The sequence below is a fragment of the Piliocolobus tephrosceles genome, chromosome 21, assembly GCF_002776525.5.
Source record: "Piliocolobus tephrosceles isolate RC106 chromosome 21, ASM277652v3, whole genome shotgun sequence".
Lineage (NCBI taxonomy): Eukaryota > Metazoa > Chordata > Mammalia > Primates > Cercopithecidae > Piliocolobus > Piliocolobus tephrosceles.
The window spans coordinates 32,561,774-32,572,925 of NC_045454.1; the positions used below are offsets into that span (position 1 = coordinate 32,561,774).

Here is an 11,152-nt window from a genome sequence, read left to right on the forward strand (position 1 = left end):
GCTGGGCCCATCAACCATGTGATATGAATCTCCTCTCTGCCTGAGCCCCGCCCTCCGGATTGTAAAATATTGCTGGGCTCAGCACCCAGGTAATGTAACCCTCTTGCTTTAGCACTACCCAAAGGAGAAACTGTGACATCTGTCTGGGCCAATCCTCTAGATGATGTGAACCTCCTCTCCTGCCCCCTCCCTGCTCTGGGACTGTGACACATTACCAGACTCAGCACCTAGGTGATGTGACTCTCCTCTCCTGTCTAGGACCTGCCCAGTTGGTGATTGTGACACATCGCTGGGCCTAGCACCTAGGTAATATGACTCTTCTCTTTTGCCTGGCCCCAGGTTGCATTGTGACGTATCGCTGGGCCCAGCACCCAGATGTTACTCTTCTCCTCCCCGGATTTGCTCACAGCTGGGATTCTGACGTGTACCTGAGCCCAGCATCTAGGTGGTGTTAGTCTCCTCTCCTGCTTAATACCTGCCCTGGGTACTGGGCAAGGCGATAGGTCACAATGCCCCCTGAGATCAGGGCCCAGGCAAAAAAAAGTCACATCACCTGTGTGCTGTGCCCAGTGATGTGTCACAATGTCCCTTGGGGACAGAGTTCAGGAAGGAGAGTGACATCAGCTACATGCTGCATCCAGTGATATATCACTTTCCTGCCCAGGCTCTGCCCACAGAAGGCTTTGTGACAGATCTATGGGCCTAAAATCTAGGTCATTTCACTTATTTTTGGGGGCCTTTATGCACAAAAGATTGCGACATATTTCTGGGCACAGTATACAGGTGAGATGACACTCCTGCCTGGGCCTGGCCCACAGAAGGAATTATATCACTGGTTCCATCACCTAGGTGAGGTAACTCGCCTCTCCTGCCTGGGCCCTGCCTACAGGAGGAATTGTGACATAACACTGGGCCCAGCACCTAGGTGATGTGACTCTTTTGCCTTGTTCCTTCCCACAGGTGAGAGTGTGACATACCTGGGCTCAACTCACAGCTGTGAAAATAACTCTCATTCTTGTACCCAGCCAATAGGAGGGATTTTGACTCTCATAGATACGTTTAGGGCAACTGGTAAGGTCCTGGGTCTCCTACTTTTATGAAGATAACAGAGGATTATCACACTCACACATATCATATAAACCTTGAGTGGTACAGAAAGTGTCATAACAGAACACAGGAGCAGGCTCACACCTGTAATCCGAGTACTTTGGGGGGCCGAAGCAGGCAGATCACCTGAGGTCAGGAGTTTGAGACCAGTCTGGCCAACATGGTGAAACCCCGTCTCTACTAAAAACACAAAAATTAGCCAGGTGTGGTGGCGCATGACTGTAATCCCAGCTACTCGGGAGGCTGAGGCAGGAGAATCTCTTGAACCCGGGAGGTGGGGGTTGCAGTGAGCCGAGATTGCGCCATTGCACATCTCGGCAATGACATATTGTCATCCAGCCTGAGTGACAGAGCAAGACTCTGTCTCAAAAAACAAACAAACAAAACAGCACTCAGATGATATTATGACTATCATATTCACACTCAGCTGCCAGAATTGTCGCCCTCAAACATGGACACAGCCCACTGGTGAGGTCCTGGATCTCACAGGAGTACACAGTTGGAATTGTGACTGTCGTACATAGGCCTGGCCACAGGTGTGATGCTGACTCATTTCTGGAGACAGCACACAGGGACAATGAGGACTTTCATACCTGAACCCAGCCAATAGGAGAGATGTTGACTCTTGTACCTAGGGCAATGAGTAAGATCCTGACTCCATACCAGCACGAGTTTCCAGAGCACACAGCAACTGTCTTGCACACTGTCCAGAGCCCTTGGGTTATACAGCGTTTCACAACGTGGCCCAGCACACAGAAGTTATTGTGACTCTCATGTGCACACCCAACCAACAGTAAGGATTGTCACCCTCTTTCATAAACCCACCCCACTGGTGAAGTTCTTAATCTCACACTCCAGCCTGGGCAACAAACGTGAAACTCTATTTCTAAATAAATAAAATAAAATAAAGTAAAGTAAAATAAAATAAAATAAAATAAAATAAAATAAAATAAAATAAAATACTGTCGTTACTTCTAGTTGACATAACACAAGGATTCAGCTGTTGTTGCTGTAGAAACTAGAAGTCATGGTTGACTCCACTTTACTTGCGGTCTTTCTATTTTACACAATCAAAGTAGCACACCAAAACCAGAAATGCTACACCTTGATTGCAAACACACCAGTGACCTTCTACTAAGAATATATGTGTGAGGATATTAACTTGAAATTCTTGACATCTTTTGTTGAAGTACGGACTTCTATGTGACAAATAATAATAATAATAAAAAAAGAATTTAACACTGCAATGGAATCAGAAAAGTATTCCAACAGTACCTTCTAATCAATTATTTTTTCATCACCAGAATGGTTGTGATAGAGTGGTTGCAGTAGTGTAGTCATAAATAACCCATACTGTGTATTTCATCATTTTTGGTATACGACCATAAGACTTTTTTTTTTTTTTTTGAGACGGAGTCTCGCTGTGTCGCCCAGGCTGGAGTGCAGTGGCTGGATCTCAGCTCACTGCAAGCTCCACCTCCCGGGTTTATGCCATTCTCCTGCCTCAGCCTCCCGAGTAGCTGGGACTACAGGCGCCCGCCACCTCGCCCGGGTAGTTTTTTGTATTTTTTAGTAGAGACGGGGTTTCACCGTGTTAGCCAGGATGGTCTCGATCTCCTGACCTCGTGATCCGCCTGTCTCGGCCTCCCAAAGTGCTGGGATTACAGGCTTGAGCCACCGCGCCCGGCCACGACCATAAGACTTTTATGCTTAAAAAAAAAATGTTTCCTTGCTAGGCGGAGTGGCTCATACCTGTAATTCTAGCACTTTGGGAGGAGGCAGACAGATCACCTGAAGTCAGGAGTTTGAGACCAGCCTGGCCAACATGGCAAAACCCCATCTCTACTAAAAATACAAAAATTAACTGAGCGGGTGGCAGATATCTATAATTCTAGCTACTCAAAAGGCTGAGGCAGGAGATTTGCTTGAACCTGGGAGGCGGAGGTTGCAGTGAGCTGAGTTCACGCCACTGCACTCAAGCCTTGGTGACAGAGTCAGACTCCTCAAAATAAATAAATAAATAAATAAATAAATAAATAAATAAATAAATAAATAATTCTTTTCCTAATTCAGGAATTTAACATGATTTTCACAGCCTCACATTTTCAAAAATGGTTTATTCTAAAAAAGAAATGTGATTAGACCACATTTTCCCCCAAAAAGAGTAGAGTAACAAATTATAGTGCACAGTTAATAAATAAAATATAAAGATGTATCCATTTATTTTAGCTGCACACTTGGGGATAAAACACTTTTTGGGCTATAAACCAAGAGCTTTCAGAGACATTAGCTCATAAAACTTGGGCATATCTGGTATAAAAACATTCACCTCTATACCCAAAAGAGACATAATTCTGTGTCTTTCACTCCTAATTTCAACTATTAACCCAAAACTGGAGAAATGTAACATGCCATTATACCACAAAGCATTTTATTATTTTTATTTTAGATTCATGGGGGTACATGGGCAGATTTGTAACATAAGTATACTGCATTATGTCGAGGTTTGGACACTTAATAATCCCATTGTCCAAGTAATGTACCTCATACCTGATAAGTAGTTTTTCAGTGCTTGTCTTGGCATTTTTTTTTTTTTGTTTTAGAATTCCCAGCGTTTGTTTCCATGTTCACCCAATGTTTAGCACCCACTTATAAATGAGAACATGTAGCATCTGAAATACTTATATACCATGCAATACTAAGAAACCACAGAAAAAGACGTTCTTTGCAGCAACATGGATGCAGCAGAAGGCCTTTATTCTTTTTTTTTTTTTGACATCTGAACTTTTTATTGGCCTCCTGTTCCCCAAAGGGTACCCTGCTTCTGCTGACTCAGACAGCACTTTGTTGATCTCAGACAGCTCTTTGCCATCAACTCTCTGGCGGGTGGTTTTCTTTTGGATGATTTGCATGGAGTTGCTGCTGTCCAGGGCATCACCAAGATTGAAGTTCTTGCCATCTTCCAGCAGGCAGCCGTAGGTGACGATCTCAGCCTCCAGCTTGACTTTGATGTTCAGCAGGGTCTCCTACTCCTGGGCCTGGCGCTGTCCCTCTGCCTGGGTTTCTGCCAGCTCTGACTACAGGTGCAGCAGGATCCCATTGAGCTGCTCCATCTGCAGGGCTTAGAGGGCTTCCACGTTCCTCAGGCTGTCCTTCAAGCTGGTAGAAGGTCTTTATTCTAAGCAAATTAACAAAGAACATGAATCTAAGATTCATGGGTACCTAGTTTAATTCTGTCTTTTCTATGGTGAATAGTGCCGCAGTAAACATGTGAGTGCCAGTGTCTTTTTGGTAAAATAATTTCTTATTCTATGGGTATATACCCATTAATGCGATTAATGGGTCAAATAGCAATTCTATTTTAGTTATTTGAGAAATCTTCAAACTGTGTTCTACAGGGGTTGAATTAATTTGCATTTTCACCAACAGTGTATATAGATTCCCTTTTCTCCACAACCTCAACATGTTTTTATTTTTGTTTCTTTAACTTCTAAGGTGTTAGTTATAATTTTTTTTCTAGAGCCCTGTGTCTAGAAGAGTACTTTCTACATGTTCTTCTAGGGGTTTTAATAGCTCAAAGTCTTGCAGTTTTTAAACTATATTGTGATATATTGTTTACATTGTGAGAGGTGGGGTATTTTTTTTCTTCTGCATATGACTAACGAGTTTTCCCAGTATCATTTCTTAGACAGGGAGTTATTTTCTATTTCTGTTGACTTTATCAAAAGTAGGTTGTGCGAGTGTAGCTTTATTTCAGGGCTCTATCTTCTGTTCCATATGGTTTGGCTCTGTGTCCCCACCCAAATCTCACCTTGAATTGTAATAATCCCCACATGTCATGGGAGGGTCTGGGTGGGAGGTGATTAAATCATCGGGGTAGGTTTTCCCATGCAGCTCTCTGGGTAATGAATAAGCCTCTTAAGATCCGATGATTTTATAAAAGGGAGTTCTTCTGCATATGCTCACTCTTGCCTGCTGCCATGTCTTGCTATCCCTTTGGCTTCCATCATGAATGTGAGGCCTCCCTAGTCACATTGAACTGTGAGTCAATCAAACCTTTCTTTTATAAATTACCCAGTCTCAGGTTTGTCTTTATTAGCAGCATAAAAATGGACCAATACAGTCTATGTGTCCATTTTTGTACCAGAACCATGTTATACTGATGACTGTAGCTTGTAGCACAGTTTGAAGTCAGGTAATTCGATGCCTCCTGGTTTTATTTTGTTTGTTTGTTTAATGTTGCATTGCCTATCTTGGCTTTTTTTTTTTTTTTCAATTTTATAACTTTATTTGATGTATTTGACAATCAGTGATTAGTTCTCATCCACATTGACTGTAGATTTTTGAAAGTGGTAACAGGTACATAGGTAACCAAAGTATAGAGCTTATTTGGTGAATCGTCATCCTCATTACGTTTTCTGGACACCCACACACGGATTCGGTATGAGACATTCCTTATTCCTTTGGCCCAGACAGCTTTGTTGAGCCTGGTATCAATGCGCACATCTGGAGTTCCCATTTCCTTCATGGCAAATTTCCAAATCTCTTTGGGCGCCCTAGGGGCATGCTTCTTGAAGCCCACGCCATGGATGTGCTTGTGAATGTTGATGGTGCATTCTCGGGTCACCACCTCGTTGATGGCAGAAGGGCCCTTTTTCTTCTCGCCACCATTCTTTGCGGGAGCCATTCTGCCGGGTCCAAGTTGGAAAGCTATTTTGGCTTTTTAAAAAATTCCCCCATATAAATTTTAGAATAGTTTTTTTCCTAATTCTATAAAAATGGCATTGATAGTTTGATAGGAATAACAATCTGCAGGTTGCTTTAAGTGGCATGGACATGTTAATTATATTAAATCTTCAAATTCATGAGCATGAAATGTTTTTCCATTTATTTGTGTTTTGTCTGATTTCTTTCAGCAGTGTTTTGTTGTTTTCTTTATAGAGATATTTTACCTCCTTCGTTTAATGTATTCCTAAGTATGTTATTTTTTCTTTGTGGCTATTGTAAACAGAACTGTGTTCTTTTATTTACTTATTTTTACCTCTGAATTTTTTATTGGCCTCCTGCTCCCCAAAGGGTATCCTCCTTCTGCTGGCTTAATGTCTCAGAACTTTGGTGTCGTTGGTCTCAGACACCACTTTGCCATACACTGTCTGGCGGGTGGTGGTCTTTTGGATGATTTGCATGGAGTTGCTGCTGTCCAGGGCATCACTGGGATTGAAGTCTTCACCATCTTCCAGCAGGCGGCAATAGATGGTGATCTCAGCCTCCAGCTTGATCTTGATGTTCAGCAGGGTCTTCTCCTGGGCCTGGCACTGCCCCCTCTGCCCAGGTCTGTGCCAGCTCTGACTCCAGGTGCAGCAGGATCCCATTGATCTGCTCCATCTGCAGGGTGTAGCAGGCCTCCACCTCCCTCAGGCTGTTCTCCAAGCTAGCCTTCAGATTTCTCATTGAGTCCAGGTCAATCTCCAAGGACTGGACTGCACATCTAAGATCTGTGAACATCATCTCAGCAGCTACAGCCTTGGCGGACTGTGTGGTGACCACTGTAGTGCTCTCCTCAATCTGCTGAGACTAGTACTTGTCCAACTCCTCTCGGTTCTTCTGAGTCAGCTCGTTGTATTGGGCCCGGATGTCTGCCATGATCTTGGCAGGGTCCTGAGCTTTGGGGCAACTACCTCCATGGTCAGCCCAGAGCTATCAACCTGAGCTTACAGTCCTTTTACTTCCTCTTCATGGTTCTTCTTCATAAAGAGCAGCTCCTCCATGAGAGCCTTGATCTGTCTCCAGCTGCAGCCAAGTGACACAGGTGTCATCAATGACTTTGCAAAGCCCATGGATGTCGCTCTCCACAGACTGGCGCATGGCCAACTCTGTCTTATACTTGACTCTAAAGTCATCAGCAACAAGATGGACATTGTTGATCTGCAGAATGATGTGGACATTGTCCACAATATTTGTGAAGATCTGAGCCCTCAGGTCCTCGATGGTCTTGAAGTAATGGCTTGTCTCTGACCTGGGGTCCCATCTTCTGCAGGTGCTCCCGGATTTTGCCCTCCACTTTCCGGTTCTCGGTCCTCAGGCTCCTCACTCTGTCCAGGTAGGAGACCAGGCAGTAGTTCAGGTTTTGCATGGTCTTCTCATTCTGGATGCCTCCCATTCCTGTCAGACCCCCGGCCATCCCTGCAGTCAGGACCCTGGACCCCATGCTGCCTCGGAAGCTGGTGAAGCAGGACACAGAGATCTGGGAACCAGAGCCCCCCATGCCTGCATAGACGCTGGCTGCACTGCTGACCATCCAGGTGCCTGGACAGAGCCCAGGGACCGGTAGTTGGTGAAGAAGGTGGAGCGAGTGGTGAAACTCATGCTGTCCGGGGAGGAGAGCGAGAGGACAGGACTCAGGCTCTGTCAACGACCATAACTGTGTTTTTGATTTTGTTCTCAGCTTGAATGTTATTCATGTACAGAAAAGCTAGTCATTTGTGTATGTTAATTTTGTATCCTGAGACTTTGCTTAAGTCATTTTTTAGGCTTAGGTCTTTTTGTGACATCTCCAGTTTCCCAGGTAGAGAATTATATAATCTGTGAGGATAATTTGACTTTCTCTTTTATTTAGATCCCTTTTATTTATTTATCTTGTTTAATCGCTCTAGCTAGGACTTCCAGAACTATGTTGAATATGAGTGTTTAGAGTGGATATTCTTATTTTTATTCGTATGGAGAGTTCACCCAGCTGTTTCCTGTTCAGTATGATTTCAGCTGAAGATTTGTCACAGATGGCTTTACTATTTTGAGATGTTTCTTTAATGCCTAGTTTGTTGAGAATATTTTTATAAATATTGGATTTTTTGAATGCTTTTTCTGCATCTATTGTGATAATCATGTTTGCTTTTAATCATCTTTACTTGATGAATCACATTTATTGACTTGCATATGATGAAACATTCTTGCATTCATGAATTAAAGCTCCCATGATTGTGAGAAAGTTTTTTAATTTGATTATGAACTCAGCTTGCTAATACTTTATGGAGAATTTTTGTTTTAATGATCACCCAAAATATTGGCCTACAGTTGCTGTTGTTGTTGTGTCTTCACTAGATTTTGGTATCAAGATGATACTGGTTTTATATAAAGAGTTAGGAAGAAATCCCACCTTGATTTTTTGGAGTACAGAGGATTAGTACTGGCTTGTCTTTGTATATGTGGTAGAATTTGGTTGTGAATTCATCTGATCTAGGGCTATTCATGGTTGGTGGGTTTTCTAATACCAATGTATATATTTCTATTACTATTCTATAATGTATAATTTCTATTGCTAAATGTATAATTTCATTTTACATTTTATTAATTTTTGCTGTGTTCAAGATTTTTGCTTCTTTCTGGTTCAATCTTGAGAGGTTGTGTGTATCCAGGAGTTTATCTATTTTCTCTAAATTTTTTAGTTTGCCTGTGTGGAGATGTTCATGGTAGTCTCTGAGGATGTTTTGTATTTATGTGGAGTTAGTTGTGATTTCACAACTCTAACATTTAAATAGATGCAGAATAAAAGTTTGACACATTCCCTAATGATAAATCTCTGAAAAAATTAAGTATAGGACAAATGCACCTCAAGCCAATAAATGCCATATATAACAAAAAAGTGCACAGTAAACAGCATACTAAACAGGGAAATGTAAGCTTTTACTCTGAAAGCTAGAACAAGACAAGGATGACCACTCTCTTCAGTCTTACTAAACATAGTATGAAATGTCCAAGACAGAGAAATTAGAGAATAAAATCAAAGGCATCCAGATTGGAAAAAAAAGTTAAATTATTATTATTTGCAGAAGACATAATCTTAAGTATAGAAAAGCCTAAGACTTTACTAAGAACTACGAGAAACTAACAAACAAATTCATTAAATTTACAGAATACAAAATCCACATGCAAAAGTCAGTAGCATTTTTGTAAACAATTAACTATCTCAAAATAAAATTGAAAAACAATCCTATCTACAATAACTATAGTAACTACACTTTGAGATAAATGTAACCAAAAAGTCAAAACACCTTACATTATAATCTCAATAATATTAAAGTAATACATAATACACAAATAAAAATATGAATTGGCATTAATATTGTTAAATATCTGCATTACACAAAATGATTTACAAATATAATGCAACCTCTATAAAAATACCAGTGACAAACTTCATAGGAACTTAAAAATATATATCTAAAATTTATATGGTACCATAGAAGACCCTGAATAGCAAAAGCAATCAAACAAAACAAAAAAGGGGCCGGGCGCGGTGGCTCAAGCCTGTAATCCCAGCACTTTGGGAGGCCGAGACGGGCGGATCACGAGGTCAGGAGATCGAGACCATCCTGGCTAATACGGTGAAACCTCGTCTCTACTAAAAAAAATACAAAAAATTAGCTGGGCGAGGTGGCGGCGCCTGTAGTCCCAGCTACAAGGGAGGCTGAGGCAGGAGAATGGCGTAAACCCGGGCGGCGGAGCTTGCAGTGAGCTGAGATCCGGCCACTGCACTCCAGCCTGGGTGACAGAGCAAGACTCCGTCTCAAAAAAAAAAAAACAAAAAACAAAAAACAAAAAAGGCCGAAGGTATTAACCTACCTGGATTTGAAATATGCTACAAACCTATAGTAACCAAAACTGTATGATAGTTCAATTAAAAAAAGACACATAAGCTAATGGAGCAGGAGAGAAATGAGAAATATATTCATATACTTATAGCTGATTATATTAATAGGTGACACTCTTTTAGGGAAATGACAGTATCTTCAATAAATGGCATTAAGAAAACTTTATAGCCATATGCAGAGCAATAAAATTAGACCCTCATCTCACACCATATAAAAAAATCAACTTAAAATAAATTAGATATTTAAATGTAAGGCTTGAAATTCTGAAACTAGTACAAAAAATATACAGTGAAAGCCCCATAACATTAGTGTGGACAGTGGCTTTCTCAAATGTAACCTCAGAATCCCAGGGAACCAAAGAAAAAATAGAGGAGTCAGATTACTTCAAATTAAAAAGTTGCTGCACAGAATCTGATACAATCAACAGGATGAGACAACTAAAAAATGGGAGAAAATATGTGCAAATTATACATGTGACCGGCGTTTAATATCAAAATATATAAGAAACTCAATTATAGAACAAAAAACAAATAATACTAAAAACGAGTTAAAGGCTTAAATATTTTTCAAAAAAGACATAGGCAAGAGATATAAAAAATGTTCAATATCAATTATTACCAGGAAAAGGAAAGCAAAAAATAAATAAATAAATAAAACTATGATTATCAACTCACTTCTGTTTGAATGACTTATTAAAAAGAAGAAAATATTAGTACAGGTGTGAAGAAAAAGGAATGCTTACACATTGTTGGTTTGAATGCAAATGAAAACAACCATTATAAAAAACAAAATAGGCTGGGCACAGTGGCTCACGCCTGTAATCCCAGCACTTTGGGATGCCGAAGCAGGTGGATCACCTGAGGTCCGGAGTTCGAGACCAGCCTGACCAACACGGAGAAACCGTGTCTCTACTAAAAATACAAAATTAGCCAAGTGTGGTAGCGCATGCCTGTAATCCCAGCTACTCGGGAGGCTGAGGGAGGAGAACCGCTTGAATCTGGGAGGCAGAGGTTGCGGTGAGCCAAGATCACGCCATTGCACTCCAGCCTGGCAACAAGAGTGAAACTCCATCTCAAAACAAACACACAAAAACAAATAAAAAATAGAGAAGTCTCAAAAAATTTAAAATAAAACTATCATATAATACAGCAATTGTAATATTGGATATATATCCAAAACAAAACAGGAGAATTGCTTGAACCCGGAAGGTGGAGGCTGCAGTGAGCCGAGATGGCACTACTGCACTCCACCCTGGGCTACAGAGCAAGACTCCGTCTCAAAAAGAAAAAAAAAAAAAAAAAAAAGACAATATGATATATATAAACAATGGAATACTACTTATCTTCAAAAAAGAAAATTCTATTATTTTCAATCACATGGATTAACCTGGAGGACAT

The 11,152-nt window shown here is 41.0% G+C and overlaps 2 pseudogenes; both read right to left on the reverse strand.

The window, feature by feature from the left end:
- Positions 1–3,828: 3,828 nt before the first annotated feature.
- Positions 3,829–7,266, reverse strand: LOC111524842 (annotated as a pseudogene).
- Positions 6,171–8,502, reverse strand: LOC111524835 (annotated as a pseudogene).
- Positions 8,503–11,152: the final 2,650 nt, after the last annotated feature.